The following is a 20,519-nucleotide window of genomic DNA, read 5'->3' as shown; positions in this document are numbered from 1 at the left end:
AAAAGGGAGGCATGAGAGGGGCCAGGAGGAGGGTGGGAGAGCGAGCCAATCAGGGCCCGGAACTGGGGAAGGAGGCGGGGCGTTGACCATGTATGGGAAACAACGGGGCGGGGAAAAGGGGGAAACTATTCCAGGCGCTGAGAGACGAGAGAGAAACAACCCCGGAGGCGGTGCTCGCGCTCGCTTGCTGCTGCTGCTGTTGCGTTCGCTGCTCCGGTGAAAGGAGCTGCTGCTGCTGCGGAGCGAGCCAGGGGTGCAGCCACACCTGCAACAGCTGCGTCGCCCGCATCGCCAGACCGGCTCTCAGGTAGGCGAGCGCGCCGACAGCAGCAGCAACCCTGCTGCAGCCAGCGCCGCTTGTGCGGGGTGGAAGAAGCAGAGCCGGGCTATCTCTCTTTCTTAAATAGGATAGTTATTTTCAGCGCTTTTGAAAGAACGGCGCAAGGGGTTGCGTTTGGCGGTGTTCTCAAAAAGATTTTTTTTTAAAAAAAAGGTTCCCTTGCTGCTCAAAAGAACGGCACGCTGCTCCTTTTTCTTTTATCGCGGATGCCAGATGTTTCAGGCAAACAACTTAAGCCACTTTCGATCTCTTAGGAAATGCCGCCTCGGTTTCGTAGACGCGGCTTGGCGAATCCCTCCGAGGCACTGATAAAGAGCCGCGGCTGTTTTCTTCCCTCTGGTGCCTAAGAGGGTGTATATATATTCTTGTGCCCGCATATTATGCAAACGAGACGCGTTTCCTCAGAAACAAAAGCCAAACTAAGCCCTGCGATCTTTTCTTTCTCTTTATTTTCCTCATCGGGATTTTGGCCAATGCCCGATTTCTCTGAGTCATTAGAGAAAATGCTCCTTTTACTCGTTTTCACCCATTGCCATTCTCCGTAAGCGGCGATTCACATGTGCTCTTTGCTGGGAGTCATTCAGACAATGCTGCCATTTACTGTAGGAGATGTGCAGAACTTTAAAATGTAACGCTGAGAAGTAGCATTTTAGTGTTCGTGGGTGCGTCTCTCTGTGTGTGACAGAGGCGCTATTATTGCTGCCTCTTAATATGTATCACCTTAGATTAGGCGCTCTTGATATTTGTTCGAGATGCTATCTGTGTTAATTTCATACCTATCTCCTCCTACGGTGCCTTCTGCTGCAAAGCATCAGGGTTTCTCTTAATGAACTGTTTTTGAAACATGTTGGACGTTTTATATTGAATCTTTGTGTACAGTATATTGAATATCAGTCCAATAAAAGTATCCTCAGCCTATGGGCATTGTATATTTTCATGTCTATTGATAGAAACTGAAATCGGTGGCAGTTTCGCCATTGACTTCAAGTGCATCATTGTTTAATAGTTCTAGCTGCTGTTAAAAGAAGAAAATGAAAGTGAGTTCTCAAACTGTGTATTAAACAATCTTACCAACAATAGGAAAGGAGGTGATGTAGTGATGTAGAGGGGGTGAATTATGCAGTTTTAACAAGCCATCTACATTTGGGTCTCCAGTACACTTAAGGTTATAATTCTCTGTACGCTGTTTTAGGAGTATGCCCCATTCAACACAGATGGGTTTACTTCTGTGTAGAGACCTGGTTGTGTGCTGAGAAACTTGGATCTGCAGCCTAATTCTGGAAATGTTTACTCAGAAGAAGGCCCTTCTGAATTCATTGGGACATACTTCTGGATAAGTGTGCAGAGATTTATTCCTATTAATCAGTGAGTCTGCTTTATATTATGCTTCCAATTATATAATCTGCATGTCTCTAGATGGTTGCTAATGCATGCCACTTGCAAATACGAGACCCATCTTTGATTAGAACTTTGGAAGTTTCACATTTCATGTGAAATTGCAGAACCAAAAGTTGGTGTTTAAAATTAAGCCAGGGGAAAGAGAAAGGGAATCTTTCATACTAGTTGCATCAGATCATTGACCCTGTCAACCAGTGGTGATAACGGAGAACTACTCTGCAGAAAATCTGTGTTACCTTTGAAACTGCTGCCTTTGAAACTACTGCCTCTGTACAGTGCAAGTGAGACTTCAGCTATATTGGACAGCAGCATAGTGTCATCATTCATCACTTTTCCCCATTTGACAAAGAGTAAGAAGCAAGAACGTTATGAAATGCATCTGAATGTTACACCCTTTTAAGAAGAAGAAAAATCTCCTTAGCGTTCTAGTCTTCACATTTTCCCCTTTCTTCCCATAGTTAATCACAGTGTGCTTCTCAGCATTGTGTTCTGTGATGCTACTTGTAGGCTAAAGGTGAAGTAATCCTATGACAGAGAAATGCATACATTTCAAGTTTCCCAGCGTTGTGTTTTTCGGAACAGTCCATGAGATTATGAGAAGATTTCAAGTGTTGAGAGGAGCAGATGTTGACATTTTCTTAAGCTTGACAATTTACGCTTCCAAACTGGATTTAAGCCAAAATTATAATAGGAAACCAATGTCAGTAGCACCTAGGTGAAAATAAAAGATTGCCTAGGGTTTTGTTTTGGAAGTTCCTGTCTTTTGGGGGTTTTTTAGAGGTGTAATCCTAAATGTGTTTACTTCAGGCGATGTCCTTATCCCAAACCACTGGTCCATCTAGTCCAGTATTTCTACACTGGAAGTAGCACTCAAAGGCTTCAGACACCTACCTGGTGATGCCAGTGACTGAACCTATTACCTTCAGCTTGTGGAACAGATGTACCACTGAGCTACAGCCCTTCCACATAGTAAATAAGCTCAGATCAGTTCAACAGAACTTATTCCCTTAGGATGGAGCCAATTTATATTCTGAAACCTTTCATGCAGTGGAGAGTAAAGCTCTGTACATCATTAACAAATGTAATTGTTGCCGTCTGTGAAATTACTTTGGAGTAACTGATGAATTGCAGCACTTGGACCGGCCCATTTGTTTTGCTGTACTCCTCTAGAATGCACTGCCCTTTATATTCACTCTGACATTGTATACACCTTGTCAGATGCCAAAAATTCACCTAATTATACAGGCTTTCCCAGAAAGACGAGTTGACCAGCAGGCAATATCAGATTTCTTCTGGAAACTTGTTTTTCTAAATCGTATTTACTGTATTTTCAGTGTTGTACGCCACAGTGATAGTTGCTAATATTTAACAGTCTTCAGGATTTGCAAATACTCCCTTTGAACATAGCAATGGGTGCAGCGGTCTATATGCCTGGTCCTGAGTATGTATGTGCACTGGCACAAGGTTTTGAGGATTAAGCCATAGCTCATATTTTGGTGCTTAGATTATGCTTTATATTCATGTTCCCCACTCCAGCTTTTGGGGGCCCATATCTTACATTCCCACAAGTTTCTGACTGCTGTTGCCTTTGGTTTATCCTCCCCCCCCCCCCATCATGCACAAATGAGCTGTAGTAGGCATACGGAAGACAGGTGAACTCAGTACTGGTGACACATCTAGAGCTACTGCTTTCGGTCTTGCTTGCAGTTTTCCCATGGACATCTGGTTGGTCACTGGGAGAACATGATGCTGGACTTAGATGAGTCTTCTGCCAGCAGATCTTTTCTTAGGTTGCTGTCCAGTGCCTTTGCATTGGCCAACTTGAGGTTCCATAAGAGTTCATCTTTCTGCTCAATCAGGGTAGCTCTGAATGTAGCTACTTCTCTGTCCAATTCATGCCTGTGATCTCAGAATAATGGGAGGTCACCTAAGTCCCACCTTTCATAACCTTGCGCCTCTGGCTGTTGTTGGACAACATCCCCAGCTAGCATAGCCTGTGGTCAAGGATGATAGGAGCTGTAGTCCAGCAACAACAAAATCCCTGATAGATGGACCTACAGCCTCTGCACCTCCACATAGCAAAGCCCATGACCTCCCAAAGTGGTCTGTTCCAATGTCTGACTTGTCTTCCTGTTAGGCCATTTAGACACAGGGTGTGTTTGGACATGGGGAATATTGCATTCATTTTCCTGGTTGTAGTGCTAGCATTTCGGTTCCATTTTCTAATGTCCTTTCCCACTGCAGTATAACCTGTTGGGTTATGCAGATGCAGCTTTTGGACCCAATATATTGCCATGCTGCAGCTAAATTTCGTTTGGCAACTAAACATCGGTAGGCACTTTCTGTCAGTAATGGGTGTTATTGAACAGCATAGCTCTCCCCCATGTTTTCTGCATATGTGTGCTTCTGTTCCCCCATGAAAATCGCAGGAAAGAACTGCATTCTTATGTACCACCCACAGTTCTATCTCTTGTTCTGGTTTAAGGGGACTGCCAGCTGTTTTTCCCCCTTAGAATCAAATACCAGCAAAATCAGCCCTGCATATACATGTGTCCTTAGTTTCCCTGAAGTGCAGTTTACATCATGTGAACGCTCAAACATAATGCAGAAATGAACAAGTGAGGGAACCATCAGAGGAAATGGAATAAACTTCTGTGTGAATGCAGCCGAAATTTGCTTCCACTTATTAGTTCTAGACTTGCTCTACAAGCATTGGAGAATAAGCCTTCTCCATCTCCTGCATGACAAACTGCTGTAGCTTTGAAGATAGCATGAAGTAGGTTTTTATTATGACATGAGCTTTTATAAATTGCTACCTGATTAAAGAACTCTTAGTGGGTTAGTTATATGAGTTTGATTAATTGTGAATTTTGATGACTAAATTATTGATTAAAACTGCACACACTTACACATGAACAAAAGGCATAGTCCTGAAGGCAGAAAACCAAACTTATAGGTGATGCACCCATGATTTGTAGAAAGCACTGTTTTAACTTTACTACATCAGGGAATGCCATTTCTATGATGGCAGCCCCCAGCTACAATTTTTGTAAATATTTTAATTTTTAAAAACCACAGTCCTGCCCATAAGGCAGGTCATCATCAGTTTTCATATTGATCAGCTGAACATCGAAGTTCTACAATAACCCTCTGTTTCTGTAGGTTTCCATACTGTACACCTTCTGTGTTGGATTTAGACTTCCCCTTCCACCCATGGAAGGATGCAAAACCCACTGGAGCAAGGAGTGGAGGTGGTTTTTTAACCTTTATCCCTTTCGCAATTCCCACCTTCGTTTCCCACACCATTCTGGAGGGTCGCTTAACCATGCAGAGCAGATTCTTAGGAGGTACGGGACTGAATCCAGTCCTATGTGCATGGAGTTTGGCTTCAACAATGAAGCATCTCCCTCTTCTCCTTGCGCAACCCCCAAATCTGCTCTGGGTGGTGGTCGTCCCCCCCCCTCCCAACTCTCTGGAGCACAGAAGGCTGCAGAGTAGAGGAGAGATACAGTGGTGCCTCGCAAGACGAAAAGAATCCGTTCTGTGATTCTCTTCGTCTAGCGTTTTTTTCGTCTTGCGAAGCAAGCCCATTGATGGATTAGCGCTTTTAGCGGCTTTTAGCGGCTTATCTGCTGATCGGATCAGCTGATAAGCGGCTTAGCGGGTTAGAAAAAGGGGGGAGGGGGGAAAACCAGCAGGAACTCGCAAGACATTGTCGTCTTGCGAAGCAAGCCCATATAGGAGATTCGTTTTGTGAAGCACCTCCAAAACGGAAAACTCTTTCGTCTAGCGAGTTTTCCGTCTTGCGAGGCATTCGTCTTGCGGGACACTACTGTACGTTTCTTTGCTCAGGCAGAAGTCTGTTGCACAAGCAGAATGACAGTGTGCAATGCAACCTTCAGAAATGGGTAAAAATTGCTTCTCTCTATCACCTAGTAGAGTGACGTGGGTGGCGCTGTGGGTTAAACCACAGAGCCTAGGGCTTGCCGATCAGAAGGTCGGCAGTTCGAATCCCCACGACGGGGTGAGCTCCTGTTGCTCGGTCCCTGCTCCTGCCAACCTAGCAGTTTGAAAGCATGTCAAAGCGCAAGTAGATAAATAGGTACCGCTCGGGCGGGAAGGTAAACGGCGTTTCAGTGAGCTGCTCTGGTTCGACAGAAGCAGCTTAGTCATGCTGGCCACATGACCTGGAATCTATCTGCGGACAAACGCCGGCTCCCTCGGCCTATATAGAGCAAGATGAGTGCCGCAACACCAGAGTCGTCTGCAACTGGACCTAATGGTCAGGGGTCCCTTTACCTTTTTACCACCCAGTACAGTGGTACCTCAGGTTACAGACGCTTCAGGTTACAGACTCTGCTAACCCAGAAATAGTACCTTGGGTTAAGAACTTTGCTTCAGGATGAGAACAGAAATTGCACAGCGGCAGCAGGAGGCCCCATTAGCTAAAGTGGTGCTTCAGGTTAAGAACAGTTTCAGGTTAGGTTCTTAACCCGAGGTACCACTGTACACTTGCAGAAGTGACTTGTTCTCCTGCCAAATCTGGATCCAACCCTCTCTCTTCGCAGTAACACATAGGTGTCCCACTGAGGCAGGATATTATGTTCCTTTTATCTTTCATTCCTATTTACAGGAGATCCAAGGAGTCCCTAAGGCACACTGAACACACAAACGCACACCAGAACCTCCTCCCTCCCGTCTACTGCAGCTTCTTGAGTTGTATCGGAAGCTTTTCTAAAGGTCCCCCGAGTTTTTGAGCAGGGCTTGTTGTCTGGAGTGGAAGTCTGCAGTCAGGAGAGGAGTGCTTGCAAGCTTCGTTCTGCCTTCAGATGTTCTCCATGTGGCCTTTTGGATCCCAGCCCCTTTATTCTTGCCTTTTAAAGTTTATCCTAAAGCTCAAAATATCAATTGAGCATCACAATCCTAAACATGTTTTCTCAGGAAGTGTGTCTCATTGACTTGCATGGCTTATTGGCTCCAGCTCGTGATATCAAGGGGGGAGCTTAACTTCAAGCTCGGATTCAGACGAGCTAAGTCGAACCTTGGCTTAGCTCAGCACACCAGTCAGGGTGTTTTCAGATGTAGAGAATATTGATTAGTTTCCCCGATTATTATACTATTGCTTCTATCCTGTTTACTAATGTTCCTATCACACAGCATTACCTGTTGTTTTATGGAACGGCGGCTTTTTGACTGATGTGCTGCACTAAAAGTAATTCACACCAGTGATCGTGTTGTGACGCAACAAACATTATTGGCTGACATCTCTGTTCCCCAACCCTTTCCACACATTTGTGCTTCTGTTCCCCCACAATTCCCCCATTAAAACGGCAGGGGGAAAACTGTGTACTGCTCCAGATTTTGGCACTTTACTCCAGCTATTTTCCTGGTTATGGGGGCTGCAAACAGATTTGTTCAGGAATCAAATAACATGGAAACACATGCTATATTCTATCACTTTACTCCTGCAATTTTGGAGGCTAATGGGATTGCAAACAGATTTTTTTCTGACAGCTGTTGGCATGGAAGTGAGCTCAGGGTTCGAAATTAGCAGGGCACCAGGCGCGTTTTTGCAACTAAAGATTCTCCATTTGTGAGCACCTCCAAAAGTCTGGGTGCCATTTTTTGCACCTGGCTGACACGCAAGAATTACTGAAATGGATGTACTTTGAAGATTCAAAGTATATGTTAAGGATAGACATTACGTTAAGGCATGGGTAGGCAAACTAAAGCCCGGGGGCCGGATCCGGCCCAAACACCTTCTCAGTCCGGCCCGCGGACGGTCCGGGAATCAGTATGTTTTTACATGAGTAGAATGTGTCCTTTTATTTAAAATGCATCTCTGGGTCATTTGTGGGGCCTGCCTGGTGTTTTTACATGAGTAGAATGTGTGCTTTTATTTAAAATCCATCTCTGGGTTATGTGTGGGGCATAGGAATTCGTTCATTTTTATTTTTATATTCAAAATAGAGTCCAGCCCCCCCTATAGGTCTAAGGGACAGTGGACCAGCCCCCTGCTGAAAAAGTTTGCTGACCCCTGTGTTTATCAATAAAGAGTAGTTTTGAAAACTGAAGTATGGTATCTATATTTTTATTGTAAACACCAAATTAAACATGTAACAACAATTTCTGCTAAAAATGTGATATTAGCGATGTGTCACTTATGTGAATTGCGTATTAATTCATGCTTATCAAAATAATAAAGAAAAAGTGGTTTCTGACCCACCCATCCCTCGTGGCGACTAGACATTCTGTTTTGGTGCCCACAACCCAGTCCCAGAAGCCATTTGGCTCCTAGCTTTTCTATCCCAGTTTCTAACTGAAATTTGAGCTCCAAATTCTCTATATGTTTCACTAGACTTCCAGAAATGGCCTATACTTCGTGTGAAAGCACAAAAATTAACTGGGAAGCGACGGGCTAAGAGAATAAACTCATGTGTGAATTCAACCTTAAAGAAACAACAACAACCAATGGGCCATAGAGCAGCTTCATGCTCGTCTCTGGGCGCATATTTTAGTTTACCATGTTGTGTGACCCAGACCCCACTCCTCGCCTCTTTCATCTAGCTTGCTCTGTCCATTGCCTGTTGGCTTTTATTTATTTTTAAAAAATTGTTTTATCATATTTCGATACAAACATCAAAAGACACATACAGCAAAAACCATAATAGCAATAATAACACAATGTGACAGTTCAGATTTGGATACACTGATATACCTACGACTACACCTTTTTAAACAATATTTCCCACCTCTCTCTCCTCCCCCTACTTCCCACCACTATCCGCCTTATCGCTTAAATATTCGTTCCAGATTTCTTCATATTTATCCATTCTTATTTTGCATCGACATGCAATTCGTTCGTATGTAGCTAATCTGTCCATATTATCAATCCATGTGTTCAATGGAATCTTTTTGTGGCTCTTCCAATTCTTTTATAACAGTGTGAAGAAACTGTCTTCTTTTGTGTGAATCAGGTCCATTTGCATTATTATTTCCTTTAATTATGCCTAGTAGCCTGGGAAAGACCTTGTATCCCGCATGGTATAGAAAGCTAGTACCTATGTGCATAGTGTGAGCTGCTACAGGTCAGACAGAATCATTGGGCAGTAAGGATCAAAAATATTATGTCCTGGTGCCTACCACTGTAGAGCAAAAGAACAGGGGTGGGTGCGGTCCCATTCACATCTGCTTGGAAGCGCATGTGTTGAATTCAGGCTTATTTTGGGGCATAGGGTTGCACAATCAATGTGTATAATCAGCCAATGTTCCCAAGCAAAGTGTTGATTATCTTTCCCAGAGGGAAGTGGCAGAATTATTAAGCTTGGTGGCATACACTGTAAGACGAAATTCAATTATTCTTCTCTTCCTCTCTTAACAGGCAAAGGAAAGAGAAAATAACTTGGCTTGCCTCAAGGCTTAAGTGCAGCGTAGCAATTCTTCCCATAGGCGTGTTTATTGTTTCTCCCGGTTCCTCAGTGTGGTACAAGCAAGATCCTGTCCCCTCTAACCAGCAGGATGCAAACAAATGCTCTCAGCCGAGTGCAAACCAAACGACATCATAAAAGTGTTAAGTAATTGTGAGGAAAGGGCATGCAAATAAGGAAAGCACTATTTTATTTTATTTAAAAAGCATTAATTGTCTCCCAGGTAGTCTGACTGTTACTAGTAGTGCTGCTCCAAAAATCCCGCCGCCCCCCAAAAAAACTATTCGCCATCAGTTAATGAGGAAATAAATTGTATTTGAAACTATAATATAAATTGTATTTGAGAATATAAAGGAAATTCTCATGTGTCGAGTGCAGGTTTGTGTCATGCTTTCCTTACTTCTGAAGTAACCAAAAGGTGTTTGTGGGCATCCTTGCTTTCATTCTACTACTTATCTCACTGATTTGTATGCTGTAGTCAGCCTTCCTGGGTGCCTGTACTTCAGGGGAAGACATCAAAAGGTAACTCCACCCACAGGGCTTTTTCAGGTCAGGTGGTGTATGCAGCCAGGGAGGCTGCAGTGTCTGGGCAAATGTTTGCTGGGACACACACACACACACACACACACACACCCCATCCTTGGTCACCTTACAATAATACATGGTCAGAACCCACACTGACCAAAATGCTAAAGAATTTTTGAGTGCCCCTTTCAAAAACAATCATTTATTTATTTAGCTCATTTATGAATTGCTTCCTGTGAGTCATCTTGAATCAATTTACTACTCAATAAAAACCTATATAAAATCAGTTAAAACAACTGCATATATAAAAACTTTTTTTACGATTACATGTAAAACAAGAAACAACAATTGCATATATAAAATCAATTTCAAATCTAATACAGAGACCAACGGGGATAACAATCTCCATTTAGGCTTGTTGAAAGGAGATGAATAGAACTTTTGATAAACTGGAGGAGGGATTTCGGCACAGCACTTGTTTTTAGTTAGATGCTTGTTTCGAACCCCCGACAGACCAGTATTTGCTTTGTTTTTAAACTCATAACTCAGAGCACTCTCTAGTTCTGCTTGACATAAATTCAAAGAAATCACAGATCTCTTATATAAGGAAGGATAATGCCCAGGGTGTGTTGAAGCATAAACACAGCCTAGTAACCTGTAGATCCCTGCCCAGAATCTTTAAATCAAAGTACAGTAATACTTAATTGAGATGAAATTTCCAAAAAATGCTGAAGCTTAGGAGAGTTTCTGGGAAACTCCATCTGAAACACTGCATCTGAGGAGTGTAATTGGTGGGCAGGGATTTTTGCATTGTGGGTGTCCCTTAGGCATATAATAGCAACCACATAGAATCATAGAATAGAATCATAGAGTTGGAAGAGACCACAAGGGCCATCGAGTCCAACCCCCTGCCAAGCAGGAAACACCATCAGAGCACTCCTGACATATGGTTGTCAAGCCTCTGCTTAAAGACCTCCAAAGTAGGAGACTCCACCACACTCCTTGGCAGCAAATTCCACTGTCGAACAGCTCTTACTGTCAGGAAGTTCTTCCTAATGTTTAGGTGGAATCTTCTTTCTTGTAGTTTGGATCCATTGCTCCGTGTCCGCTTCTCCGGAGCAGCAGAAAACAACCTTTCTCCCTCCTCTATGTGACATCCTTTTATATATTTGAACATGGCTATCATATCACCCCTTAACCTCCTCTTCTCCAGGCTAAACATGCCCAGCTCCCTTAGCCGTTCCTCATAAGGCATCGTTTCCAGGCCTTTGACCATTTTGGTTGCCCTCCTCTGGACACGTTCCAGTTTGTCAGTGTCCTTCTTGAACTGTGGTGCCCAGAACTGGACACAGTACTCCAGGTGAGGTCTGACCAGAGCAGAATACAGTGGCACTATTACTTCCCTTGATCTAGATGCTATACTCCTATTGATGCGGCCCAGAATTGCATTTGCTTTTTTAGCTGCCGCATCACATTGTTGGCTCATGTCAAGTTTGTGGTCAACCAAGACTCCTAGATCCTTTTCACATGTACTGCTCTCAAGCCAGGTGTCCCCCATCTTGTATTTGTGCCTCTCATTTTTTTTGCCCAAGTGCAATACTTTACATTACTCCCTGATAAAATTCATCTTGTTTGTTTTGGCCCAGTTCTCTAATTTGTCAAGGTCATTTTGAAGTGTGATCCTGTCCTCTGGGGTGTTAGCCACCCCTCCCAGTTTGGTGTCATCTGCAAATTTGATCAGGATGCCTTAATACATGCATTAATAGTAATTTCAAAACTGTTGTGAATTGATGTTGAGTATTGAGGCTGATCACCAAAGAATTGGTGCTTTTAAATTATGGTGCTGGAGGAGACTCTTGAGAGTCCCATGGGCTACAAGAAGATCAAACCTCTCCATTCTGAAGGAAATCAGCCCTGAGTGCTCACTGGAAGGACAGATCCTGAAGCTGAGGCTCCAATACTTTGGCCACCTCTTGAGAAGAGAAGACTCCCTGGAAAAGACCTGATGTTGGGAAAGATTGAGGGCACAAGGAGAAGGGGACGACAGAGGGCGAGATGGTTGGACAGTGTTCTCGAAGCTACTAACATGAGTTTGACCAAATTGCAGGAGGCAGTGGAAGTCAGGAGTGCCTGGCGTGCTCTGGTCCATGGGGTCACGAAGAGTCAGACACAACTAAACAACAATTGCAGTTGCACAGAAAGGCCACCTTGTACCAAGTCATTATGGTATTTTTTTTTCACACAAAGGAAATAGATGTGTGGGTGTGTGTATCTCTCCCTCAGCCCTGCCAAAAGTCGTCTTGTTTTTTTAATGCTCCTCCTTACTAATGATAGTATTTGCCTAGCCCAGTTGTGCATGCTGTGTAAAAGATAAGGCAGATGTTCTTTTTGGAGTGAGGCTTAATGTTTCATAAGTTCAGGGAAGCCTAGAATCAGGATTTTAAAGAGCAAATTGATTTGCGTGATTTGACGAGTGTATTGGCAGCCGTAATGTCCTCCTCCTTTTAATAGCTTTGTTTGTTACTTCCCATTAGTTTGAATGAAACAAGGATGGCAGATTCTGTTCTGCTTGCTCTGATGATTCAACTAATTTTAATAAATCAAAGCTATACATGTGGCAGAAATGAATTGATTCTCCTAGCTAACAAATGGACAGAGATTACCAAATTCACTCTTCTTTTTCATAACAAGGGCCTTATATTGTTAACCTGTTGGTATATTGCACGCCTCCAAAGGGTCATACCAATGAAAGGGGCTTAGTTCAAACATAAAAGGGAAACTGTTTTGCATAAGAGAGCTGAGGGGAACGTTTGGCTTGTATGCTACCTCCCCTTCTTTTCCGTGCCCAGAAGAAGTAGCTGATCTTCAAACTACAGTTTACTGTGATGAACAGGCTCACAACTGTGGTTTGCTTTAACCACAGCTACTAAGGATAAACCAGGGGAACAAACCAGGGTTTCGGATCATGATTTGTTCTTGCTATCCCTATTTTTAGCACACTGCAGTCCCCCAAGTTTGGATATCACAGCGTACTACAGTTAGCTAACTTAAAATCAAAATAGGAAAGTTTAAAAATCTTCCTTGTGGGCATAAAGTTGGAAGAGCAGGGCAGCATGTAAGCCCAGGGTCTGCCACAATCTGTTCACAATCTAAACAGCGGTTTCCAATTGCATCTGAACCAAACTCCCGTGTGGTTGGGTGGGGTTTCAAGTCAGTCACCCCTAATTCTGACTCAAGACAAGTGTGTTGGGTAATTGTCAAGGTTCCTGTTCCACTAACGCAAAATACTTCCACTTGTGGAATGGAACCTCCACCTTCTCTCCCCTACAGCCCCCCATAAACCTTCAAAATTACGTCTGGAGGGTTGAGGGATTCTCCAGAGCTGATTTTTGGGGCACAAGCAAAGTTCCACTTACAGAGCATTGGACACGCCTGTAACACCTCAAACTCTAACGCACACTTGTATCTCTTCCATAGTCCTTGTTCGTCAACTGACTTGGAGGAACTATGGAAACTTGATTCTAGGTTTTGGAAGGGAAGTGTCCGAAAGATAATTTCAGTTAGATTTAATAACATAAAACGCCGTAAGTAGGTTGGCTTTGCAGTCACTAGAGGAGTACATTAATCTTAACATTTTCCTTCCTCGTGTGAAAATGTGTAATGGAACTGCTTCCTCTTTAGATTTGCGAGATGCCAAATTTTAATCCTTAAATTCTCCTCAGGTAACTGATGAAATATAGAACATAAACTCGGCAATAAATCTGAGTAATAAGATACACTATACAACTTGTATACCTGTGGCTGTCTCATTCCAGCGCTGCTTTAATCAATATTTCTACACTGCTCGGGTTTTATAGGAGAACTTTCCATTCTGCCTCAGCTGCGTGAAACCCCAATCCTGAACATTTCCAAGAGCATGGCGGCGCCCCTGTCCTGCCATAAAAACATATTGGTTTCCAGATACGTCGATGCAGTGGGCATTAGAGTGAAACTGCGCATCATGCACAAGCCAGGACTCTACAGACCGCACTGGCCCTGCGACACACCCCTTTTCTTACAGGAATGTGTCCTTGGACTCTGATAATACCCCTTGCTTGCCTGGATGAAGGATAGAAAGGAATGTGTGTAGAAATTAGGTTATGGTACAATGGTAAAATGTACAGTCATACCTCGGGTTGCGATCGCTGTGGGTTGCGCGTTTTTGGGTTACGGATGTGCTGAACCCAGAAGTACCACAATGGGTTACTTCCGGGTTTCGGCACATGCTCAGAAGCACTATATTCTGCTTTGCACAGAAGTGCCGAATCGCATCATGCACGTACGCAGATATGGCACTGCAGGTTACGAAAGCTGCGGGTTGTGAATGTGCCTCCTGCACGGATCACATTCGCAACCCGAGGTTCCACTGTACATTTAATGTCCTGTCCACTTTCCCCCTCTGGCTCCACCCACCAATGGTGTGCGGCCCTCGGAAGGGAACCTGGCCCTCTGACTGAAAAAAGGTCCTCCACTCCTCCTTTAGAAAAAGGGTAGTATATGAAGGAAGCAAACAAATACTACATTATGATGAGATAAACTCTGCATCCTCCCTCTGGCAGAAGGCAAGACTTCTGATGTCTGCTTTTGTCGCCCTGAAATAGATCTCTGCTGGTGCATCAAGGGAAGGGTACTTAGGCATGATAAAAAGCCTCCCAGCTCTCTGTTCTGTTTCATGAGCGCAGCTTTCTGCCCACTGAGGTTGCAGAGCCTTAATGTCCTTGATCTCATGTTGCATTCACAAGTAGTTTGATGGGAGCGACTAGGACTAGGCACGCGTGACTGAAATCTCTTTGTAGATCATTCCTCTTGGATTTTTTTTTCTCAAGACTGGTATGAATGCTGCAGGCATATTTATGAATCATGCATTCTGAGAGGTGGCGGTTGTTTGTTTAGTCCATAATTCAAAGACACAATTCATTCACAGTTCACCACGGGGTCCTTAATAGCTGGCAGGTGTCTGAGTGGAACCAATTCCTGCCCTTATGAATTATCAGTTGGAATCACGGCTGGTTTGAATTCACTCCCACACCCATGTACTACCACTCCCACACACCCAGGACATTTCCAAGCACAATTCAAAGTGTTAGTGCTGACCTTTAAAGCCCTAAACGGCCTCAATCCTGTATACCTGAAGGAGCATCTCCACCCCCATCGTTCCGCCCAGACACTCAGGTCCAGCTCTGAGGGCCTTCTGGCGGTTCCCTCATTGCAAGAAGTGAGGTTACAGGGAACCAGACAGAGGGCCTTCTCGGTAGTGGCGCCCACCCTGTGGAACACCCTCCCTTCAGATGTGAAGTAAATAAGCAGCTATCCTATCTTTAAAAGACACCTGAAGGCAGCCCTGTTTAGGGAAGCTTTTAATGTTTGATGCATTACTGTATTTTAATATTTTGTTGGAAGCCTCCCAGAGTGGCTGGGGAAACCCAGCCAGATGGTGAGGTATAAATAATAACTTATTATTATTATTATTATTATTGTTATTGTTATTAATATCATCATCATCTAGATAGCTTGCAGGTGGAAGAGTGAGCAAAGACAGCAGAGACACAGGGAGAGCCTCCCCACAAGGTATTTTAACACTTGAGTGGCTGGGGAAACTCAGCCAGATGGGCGGGGTATAAATAATAAATTATTATGATGATGATGTGATTGAACATTTTTTTCCCCTAGAGAATGGGTGGGTCCAGCCTCCAAGCATCTCTGCTTAGCCTCCAAGCCATGCCACCACCTCAGGTCTCTCACGCTCTCTCTCTCTCTCTCTCTCTCTCTCTCTCACACACACACACACACACACACACACACACACACACACACTTCCCTGACCTTGATCTGCATTCTCAGGTGCATTTGAGTGGCTGAAAAATATTACTGAATTGTGATCATTCTTCTTGTTTACTTGGATGAAACTGCAGAGGTAGATTTATGCGTGTTTTGACTTTGCAATGTTGATTATTATGCAGATGTGAGCCACATCCTTTACTCCACCCACTTTTTGACTCCTGCCCCACCTGCCACTTGCATATGTCTCCCTCTGGCTGAACAAGTTTCCCCCACCCCTGAACTAGAGGAACCTTCCTCAAGCTTAGGTCCCCAGATGATGTTGTGGGACTTCAGATGGCGTCATCGCTGACCACTGGCCATCCTGGCTGGGGATGATGGAGGTGCATGTCCAACAAGATATGGGGGTGTCCAAGGTTGGGGAAGACTGACCTAGAGAATGTTCGCTCTAGGATTCCTTCCCATTTCACTGCAACTTCCTTGTTCTTCTCTGCTGCTACGTATTGAAGAAGCAGCGAGGCCATACTAGAAGAGCGTTGGAAAGGAACTCTGCAAATGGGACTTCATTTCTGGTTTCCCATGTGAAGAGTCACTTAGGTGGGTTCCCAGAAAGTCATTGAGGGCTTCCCAAACTTGGGTCTCCAGCTCTTTTTGGACTACAACTCCCATCTTCCTGTAGTTAGTAGGAGCAGTGGTCAGGGAGGATGGGAATTGTAGTCCCAAAACAACTGGAGACCCAAGTTTGGGTCTAGATTTTTAGGATGTGGTGGCCTCCAGTGAAAACTCATTGCCATCCTAATTTTGCTGAGTCTGAAAGCTGCTTTTCCATCTGCATTGGGAAGGTTTGGAACATAAAGCTACACACTCTCACTGTTATAAACAAGTGCTCTAGATTTGCAGGCTATTCCACTGCATCAGTTAGTGGAAGGAAGCGAGTGAATTCCTGCATAATCTTTCATAGGCAGCTCAAGAGGACAAGTTTATTTAGACTTCAATAATGATTAACACAACTCCTTTGGATCACGAGAGTGACGCCCAACCAGTAGTCTGTCTAAGAAGAAATACTGAAACCTGGCTGTCGGCCACTGAACTGGTTCTGCATTGATTTACAATTATAGTTTAATTCTTCTTTTGACCGTTGATTCCTACGTGAGATTTGGATGCATATGTCCTCTATGGCCTTTTTTTTTTTCTTTCTTTCTTCCCACAACCATCAAATATCACTTTGGGCACATATATTTAAAATGATAGTCAAACGTCGCCTTCTCAATATTGGATGAACTGATGCTGCATGTTCTCAGTGACTCAACACTACAGCTAATATGAATTAATACTTAATTTAATTGACTCTGTAAATCTGCTTTTCTGGAATACTTTTTCCCTGCTCATATTAAAGCAAGATTTACAGCAATTATCTGCTGTGTATCTCACACATTAAATTAGGATATGTACAGGCATTTTATTTTATTTTTTGGTGGGGAGTCAGTGTGGTTTTTCACATCCTGGCCTGACTCTGACATCATAGCCTATGTGACACATGCATGTAATTTCTCCCTGCTGTGAAATCCATTTCCTCCTGCTTCTTCCATTCACACTGGTGAGTTGAACCAAACTGGAATGTTGTACTTCTCTCTGTGCCTCCAGAAAATGGAATGGGTTAAAGTTTAAAAAAAACCCCACAAAAATCCTGTTTTAGAGATGTGTCTTGACATATCTAGTAAAGATATCAGTGTGGTTAACCAGTGAGCAGGCTCTGTATGTGTATATAGTCGATCAGGATCACATGCACATTTAATTTCTGCAAATTCAATGTTTCATGCTCGGCTGCAGCTTCATCCCAGATACATTCAAGCCTTTTTCTCCTGCCTGTGTCTCTTTCTGTCTGCATCCCTCCTCCCTTCTGAACTCCCTGTACTGTCCTCCCGGTACGTTTCCGAGCACAATTCAAAGTGTTGGTGTTGACCTTTAAAGCCCTAAATGGCCTCGGTCTAGTATACCTGAAGGAGCATCTCCACCCCCATCATTCTGCCCGGACACTGAGGTCCAGCGCTGAGGGCCTTCTGGCGGTTCCTTCGCTGCGAGAAGCCAAGTTACAGGGAACCAGGCAGAGGGCCTTCTCGGTAGTGGCACCCGCCCTGTGGAACACCCTCCCACCACATTTCAAAGAGAAGAACAACTACCAGACTTTTAGAAGACATCTGAAGGCAGCCCTGTTTAGGGAAGCTTTTAATGTTTGATGCATTATTGTATTTTAATACTTTGTTGGAAGCCTCCCAGAGTGGCTGGGGAAACCCAGCCAGATGGCGAGGTATAAATAAATTATTATTATTATTATTATTTATTAATATCATCATCATCATCATCATCATCATCTAGATAGCTTTAGGTGGAAGAGTGAGCAAAGAAAGCAGAGACACAGGGAGAGCCTCCCCACAGGGCTTCCTCCCCCTTTGCCAATCAGAAGCCAGGTGAAAATAGGTAATTTTGGCTATAGGCAATTTTTGCATAAAGGCACTGCCTCTGGAACGTAACCCTAGCGTGGGATGTGTGGCTAGATTGTATAATCAATTCTACCCCAGATTTCAGATTGTCTCATGTATATATTCTTCACATTAGAATGTTCCCTGCACGAATTAGCTATCTTTGTCTCCCAGCATGACATGGACTGAATCAATGAGGTGTTGATATTCTCCTCCTCCCTGCAAAATGAAAAATCCCCAAACCCACTAGCTTCACAAAATGCTGCTGTAATTTTTGCTGCCATTATGTTGTGGGGGGAAGCCAAACTCTGCATATGCTAGTTTATTTCTCTGTTGGATTTGGCTACATCTGTACAATGTCAAGTGTTTGGTTGCCAAATAGAAGAGGGGAGATCATGGTGAATGAAAGAAACGGCTTGGCAAAGAAACACGTCCAGCAAAAAGGTTAAGTACCTTCCAGGTAATCCGGCAGACAAGATAATAAGCAATGCCCAGGTGCCTGTCTTTGCCTCCTTTGGGTTCTTTTCCACTGAGCCTTTCAGCCACATTGAAATTGATTGAAACCTTATGGGCTCCTGGGATGAGAAGTGTGTTTCTTTTATTCTGTTCATTTTAAGGCCTTTTTTTGTTTTTTGTTTTTAGTATTTCAAGACAGCTAAAAAAGAAGGAACAAAAAAGCCAAGGAAAAAGAACAAAGGGAACACAAAAATAATAAAATTAACAGACAAGGAGACATTCAAACAAAACACAAAGGGCAAGCACCATAAAAAGGCAGGTCAGATTCTTTTTTTAAAAAATGGATGGGCTCTGTCTAACACCTGAAAGATAGTATGGAATATATTTAGGGAATGAATTCCATCATTTGGGTGGTACCAACCTGGAGGCCCACCTGCCAGTAGAGGAGCTGATTCCAAGTTGAAAAGGGGTCCTGGGCAAAGCTGCCTTTTGCTAGGCTCCTGCCATCACTTGGACCCTCAACCAACCTGTCAGTCATGTGATTGACATGTTGGTGGCCCTGCCCACTCAAGTAGCCGAGTCTCCATAAGCTACACACAATATTACGGGCCTCTACTTTCGGGTGGGCATGATCTGACTCAAACCATGTCTTCCCTCTTCCAGTCTGCAAAGAGAGGGAAATGTCCATTTGCAGATGGGATTTGAATTCAGAGCACATGTCTACGAATGGACTTCAAAGGGGCTCCCTCTCAGCAGCCACCAGTTCTCTCGGCGCTGAGAGTGAGAGGGACTGTCGGCCCCAAACAGCTTCAAAGGAGCTGATCATCAACTGATATTATGATGTCATTGGGTGATAGGTGGGCAGCCGAATCTACCTGTCCATCTTGGCCAGCCCAGGAGAGGGGGGATATTAGAGGTCCCTTTGTTCAACGTGTGACATGTTGAAGGAATTCAGGCTGCATGCAGCAACCTGAATGAAACCTGATAAAAGGATGTTCCAGAAAGGGAAGACAGGTTGAGAGCCTTGAGAAGGGATCAACATTAGGAATTCCATAAGCTACACATTGGGAAGTCCTGTTGATTTCAGCAACTAACTACACCTGCAGCTAGAATGCTGCTTTGGTAAGCAACACGACATACTAGCAAATGGTAAATGTAAAAGTAAGTGCAAGGGAGGAATACGGGGAGCAAGTTCATTGATCAAGGTTTCAATTTGGAAGCCCTGAACTCTATATATCTTGCAGCAGATGATATATACCTTTGCCTGGGATGAGCTTATGTGGCAGCATACGCAGTGTGCCAAAGCTCTGATCCAAATGCCACCTGTTAACACGGGTCATAAAGATGATGGAATTCAAAATGAGAAAAATAGAGCTGTAAAGCTGCAAAGGAAATATATTTGACAGGGGTCCATTAGTCATACAGTAGCCTTGTGAGAATAGTCTGATCTGTGGCACATTGAATTCTCCAAGTGCAGATTTCGATTTTTCCAAATGTACCCGTATTCAACATTTGTAATGAATACCTCTTCCTCCATGAAACATGGACTGGAGCAGACTCCTTCATTTTGGAAAGAATACCCAGATGAATTATGACCTATTGATACTAAATGTGTTTACTCAAAAGTAAGTCCCACTTAAACACCAGTCTGAACTATGTTCTCACATAAGTAATTCTGGTGTTAATGGGAGATGCTTCTAGAGAAGCATTCTCAACACTACTGCATCTTAGCATGTTTTAAGACTATGGTCCCGGCAGGTAGAGTGTTGAAACTAGAGACCAATTTAGTAATGCACTCACTGGGGGGTCTTCTGCCCCTCTGTGAAAGGGGAATAGCTGTTTTGGGAACAGAATAGCAAGTAAACCATTTTTCACACTATAGAATATGTATAAAGCTACTTGTTGTAAAGGAAACGGTTTCATTTATTTTTGCTTAGAAAGCATACAAGAAACTGAAATGCGTTGTCACTCATGCAAAAATTCATTATGTTGAGTATGGTTAGAGCAAATCTAAGAGAATTAGCTTCCCCCTGTACTCTGGAAGTAGGCAATTGCAGTCTTGCAGTGTAGCAGAAA

The 20,519-nt window shown here is 43.6% G+C and overlaps 1 protein-coding gene across 1 annotated transcript in view; it reads left to right on the top strand.

Moving 5' to 3' along the window:
- The first annotated feature begins 137 nt into the window (after positions 1-137).
- SERPINI1 (serpin family I member 1) overlaps positions 138-20,519 on the top strand; it is a 101,683-nt gene continuing 81,301 nt past the window's right edge. Inside the window, exon 1 of the mRNA XM_082224485.1 lies at positions 138-307. The gene's annotated coding sequence lies outside the window, so the exon portion shown is untranslated. The remainder of the gene's footprint in view (positions 308-20,519) is intronic.

Source organism: Podarcis vaucheri (assembly GCF_965113315.1).
Source record: "Podarcis vaucheri genome assembly, chromosome: 5".
In the NCBI taxonomy this organism is placed as follows: Eukaryota; Metazoa; Chordata; class Lepidosauria; order Squamata; family Lacertidae; genus Podarcis; species Podarcis vaucheri.
This window is presented reverse-complemented; position numbering and strand designations above follow the sequence as displayed.